Genomic DNA, 5,297 nt, shown 5'->3' on the forward strand with positions numbered 1-5,297 from the left:
GTACATGTTAGACACATGGTATTTTTTTTTGTTAGGATACTGTACATTTCATAACGCAATAGTTGTCATCTGTGACACAGAAGATGCCATTTAGTGGTGAATAAAAGGATTCTCACCCTTTTAATGACATCATCCTATTCTTTGTCTTGCAGACAGCAAGAAATTCTTCCTGACATTTCTGAGAATCCCTTGAGGACAGTTTTCTGCTCCTGTCATCTCAGTAGGAGGCTCTTTTCTTTTCTGTAGAAAACCATATGATTTTGTGGGAATCATGAGCTAGAAATAGAAATTAATCCCAATTTGTGATTCCTTGCTTATCTATAAGGAGAACACTAAGACCCAGCCCCGTACCTGAGGGCAAGGACCTAAACCAATGTAGACATTTCTTATTCACAGCTGCTGGTGACTCATGCTAAGCCGTGCTGCAAAGTTCAGTTAAATGGTTGATGTATTGTTTTCAGTACCACTTCAAAGGCAATAATTGCTGGCACATGGGAAGCATTATTTATTATAAAGTGTGGTTATCTTTTCTGTCACTGAGAATGAGTATGCTTTCCTTTATTGTAATGTCTTCCATTCTTTGAAGCATACCAGACATGAATGAAGAAAGCATTCAATATTCCTTTTTCTTAATTTAAATAAACACACACACCACACACACACACACACACACACACACACACACACGAACATAAGGATTTGTCTGTGCACCAAGTGTGTAAAGGAGCCAGTATTGATCAGAAGAGGGCACTGGATTCCCTCGAACAGAAATTACAGATGGAACCATTATCTGGCTGCTGGGATTGAACCCAGGTCTTTTGCAAGAGCCCCTGGCACTGTTAACTGAGCCATCTCTCCAGCTTGAATACTTAGAATCCAGTGTTCTGAAAACAAACCCATTCACAGTCGGGATGAGGAAGAAGCCTGCAAGGATGTCTGCCACCAATCCCTCCCCTTCAGGTGTGTTTGTGCTGTTTCCTAAGAGGTCAGATCTGACTGTGCTCTTCCTGTTTCTGGGCAAGACATGTACTTTAAAAAATATTAAACTTTAGTATTAAAAAGACCTTACAAATAAAAAGTCAGCATACATTAAAATGAACCAGAATCAAAGTTTATAGATTTCGACAACTTCCATCCAGTTATAGTAGCTATTTGGAATGAAAAGGATAGAGCTTCATGCTGGATTTTACACTTTCATTATCAAATATCATATTTCCTTTCTTATTGAAAACAGATTTCTCTCTTGCATGTATAACCTGATTATGGTTTCCCCTCCCTCCACTCTTCCCAGCTTCTCTTCATGGCCCCTCCAATTTGGATCCACTCCCTTTGTCTCTCATTAGAAAACCAATAGGCTTATATAGGATAATAATAAAATAAGATAAAATAAAATAAGGTAAAACAAAAGCCAACACATTGGAACCAGGCAAAAGAAACAAACAAACAAAAAACCCAGAGAAGGCACATGAGTCAGAGACTTATGCATTTACACTCTCCAAGGACATGTAGATAAAAAGAGAGAAGAAAAATATAAATATAAGATAATAAGATAAAATTAAAAAAAAAACACAAAAAGAAAGGAAGAGCCTGGGAGAGTGTTACTGGACAAAGTCCTTCCAGAGATGCTGTTGAGTTCATTTCCTGTTGGCCATCTGCTTCCCAGTGAGACTCCCTTGGAGAAAACTAAAGTTTTCTTTGAAAGTGGTTATCAGTTGGAGATTGCTTCTGGGTTAGGGAGGCGGACATGTGTTCACTTCTCTTTCCAGCTCTATGAGTTCAGCACAAGCAGACTTGTGCAGGCTTTGGGTATGATGCCTCCCTCTTTATGACTTCATGGGTGTCTACCATGTTTAGAGGACCTTGTTTTCTTGGTGTACTCTGAGGGGTTCCCTGAGCCCTGAGAGGGTGGAGGGCTAGGCTGAGTGTTTCCAAGGTTTCTCACTTGGTGCATCATGTCAGGCTGTGGGTCTCTATGTTTGTTTCTGTCTGCTGGAGGAAGCTTCTCTGATGATAGCTGAGCAAGACACTAATCAATGATTATAGCAGTACTGAGGCTGGGTTACTTGTAAGTGAGTTGTTGGCTAAAGGAGTCTCGTAGGCACCCCCAAACAATCCAGGCTGTTGCCAAGAGTGTAGGTTGCTCTCCACACACTGTTAGTGATGCCCCATTGCTGAAGACAACATCTGCACAACACACTGAACTCGGAGAAGTTGAGCTGGCCTACATAGAGCATGTGTACCTATATGGCAGCATCCTTGGTACAAGAAGGTACTCAGCGTGCTTTCAAAGAAGAAACGTCAACACTGACCCAGCCACAGAACACTTTGATCTGCATTGATATCCTGCCTGAAGGATATGCTAGCTAAGACTGAGGGCACACGGTTTGTGTGAGTGACCAACCAATATCTAATATGACTGAAATCACCCCCCACTATAGAACTCAAGTCACAATACTTCTTGGATGACCCATGTCTTAGGGTTTTACTTCTGTGAACAGACATCATAACCAAGGCAAATCTTGTAAAGCACAACATTTAGTTGGGGCTGGTCTATAGGTTCAGAGGTTTAGTCCATTGTCATTAACGTGGGAACATGGCAGCCTCCAGGCAGGCATGGTGCAGGCAGAGCTGAGAGTTCTGTTTTCATCTGGTTGCTAGTGGGAGACTCCCTTCCAGGCAGCTAGGACTAGGGTATTAAAGCCCATACCCACAGTGACACATCTACTCCAACAAGGTCACACTTCCTAATAGTGCCACTCCCTGGCCCAAGCATATACAAACCATCACAACCAAGAACATGAGACTAGATTGTAAGGGACCTAGAGTAAAACCAGATATTAGTGTTAGGGTTCACAGTGCCATCAAATATCTTGCAATGCTTCTCCTACCCTAAGCTGGCCTACTTTAGAGAGGAAACAAAAGACAAATGACTGAGGGAGTGTGGCCAGTTTGTCCACAGGGTCAGCTTCTGTCTAGGAGGCCATCTCCACAGGGAAGAAACATTTGTGCTGCAATTTTTCACTTTGGCAGAATGGACTTTGGGGTGTGGCGGATGGTGTGAGAATGACTTTCTTGTTCTGCAAAGGCAGGAAAAAGAATAATTTGGGAAGATCTTCCTTCTATTAGAAACTTGAGGGTGTGGCCAGACACAGGTCTTTCTGCTTCTGGCACTTCATCCAGAGTTAAACAAGAAGAGAAACAGCTGGGGACAATGTGACTCTCCAACTGTGCCAAGAGTAGACGTGTAAATGACATTTGCCATTGGTCATTGGCAGGAATGACTGAATTTAGGAGGAACATTATTATTTTGAATTTTATATTTGGCCTAGTTTGATAAGACACTTAAAAGCAGATGCCTTTCAGAACCCTCTCTGAATTTCACGAATACCACGAACAAATAAGAATTAACAAAAGTTGGAAGCACTTAACATTAATTCATTCATTTATCTGTTTAGTCAACAACCGTTGGATACTATCTATATGTCATGTGGTGTTGGATCTGGAAGACACAGTTGGCGTCAGGGTTCAGGGACTTTTAGACAGAAACATCAAGAAACACTATGTAAATGATGGCTGGCAGTTAGTGAAGAGGAACAAGAGGTCTGGCCGATGACCCGATGAGGAGTCCTACTAGGAAAGTGCATGGAACATGGAAGACTGAAACGCCAGAAGTCCTCAGAGAGGCGGGGAAGGAGATAGAAAACATGAATGGGAGAGATAGCAACACTATGACTCATACTGCCAGTCATGTGAAAGACTCCTCTGCATATTCAAATATCTTTAAAACATTTTAAACTGTGTGTGTGTGTTTGTGTGTGTGTGTGTGTGTGTTTCACCTAAGTGAGTTCAGTGCCTGAAGGGGGCAGATATAAGATATCAGATTCCCTGGAGCTGAAATTATAGGTGGCTGTGAAGAACCAATGTGGATGCTAGGACCCAAGCTCCAGTCCTCTGGCAGAGCAGAGAGTGTTCTTAACTGTTGATCCTTCTCTTCAGCTTCTTCAAGTGACATTTAAAGCTGTAGATTGTATGTGACTTGGTGTCTGCTTGCAGAATAGTTTTTTTTTTTAATGGACAAGATAAACTTTGGTCAAAAGATGTTGTCATTCATCAACAATGAAATCTCTATGGTGTAAAATCTGTTTTGCAACAGAATCCTAAGCAACGCAGAGGAGATGCGTCCACATTACTAGGGTTGCTGGAAGGGATTTGTAATCATTTAGACACCTAACTGGCCAGTATCCACTGGGCACAACTGCTCATCTCTATAGAGTGGAATAACTTACATTTCCACGTACAAGTAGCCAGCTTTCCAGACAACATGCTTCTCTTGCCTCATCCCCTTTGGCCTCGTATAATTATTATTACTAAAGCATAGATGCTGTCATGTTGTCTTCACACATACGTCAAGTACAAGTCTTAAACTAGCCAAAGTGATGGGCTGAGAAGGATGTGCTAGGCAGAGTACCTTGTACTGTGTGGTGATGCCTTATTCTGAGACAGCCTCTGACACTCTAAGAGACTTAACCTTGGCAGAGCCTCACAGCCAGAGTTAATGATATACCTTGAGGTCACTTTTAAGACTTAAGACGGCAATCCTACTGTGTATTCAAACTGTTTAACTTGTCTTTAAGAGAACAATGTAACAGCCGCCCTAATTTGCCTGGGATTTCCGTGTAATCAGCTTTTATAACCTAAGGTAATCTATAGATGTAAATATATATATATATATATATATATATATATAATGTGTGTGTGTGTGTGTGTGTGTGTGTGTGTGTGTGTGTGTGTGTGTGTGTGTGTGTGTGTGTGTGTGTTAAGTTATGTATTCTTCCATGCCCTTGGTCCACAAGCTAGATCAACCCAAGGCTTTTGTGGAAGTCCCAGAAAAGAACAAAAAACACCCTAGTTCTCTGCCCTTGCCTAGAGGCAGACTTGGCAAGGTCCAGTCTGGGGCTTGGGACCAGGGAGTTAAGGCTTCAGTTCCTGGGAACCTGGCTTTCTCCCATGTAGAACTGTGGTTTTGGTCCTAAGGCAGCTGGTGTCTACATTGTCCTGTACTCTTTTTTAGCAGCATTGTCGGACTTAGCTTTCTGCTGACCTTGGCCCATTCTCCCTGTGCAAATAGTTAGATGATGTAATTCTTAATAAGTTTGCTTGGCATAAGACACAGCTTGTGCATGACCTCCTGATTCTAACTAGTCTGTCTTCTTTATCTTCTTATAACTTGACCTTCCTTCGTGGGATCCTGTCATGCAGAATAACTTACTGGTTCAGGTCATGATGCGTATGTGTTA

The sequence above is a fragment of the Rattus rattus genome, chromosome 3 (assembly GCF_011064425.1).
Source record: "Rattus rattus isolate New Zealand chromosome 3, Rrattus_CSIRO_v1, whole genome shotgun sequence".
Classification (NCBI taxonomy): Eukaryota; Metazoa; Chordata; class Mammalia; order Rodentia; family Muridae; genus Rattus; species Rattus rattus.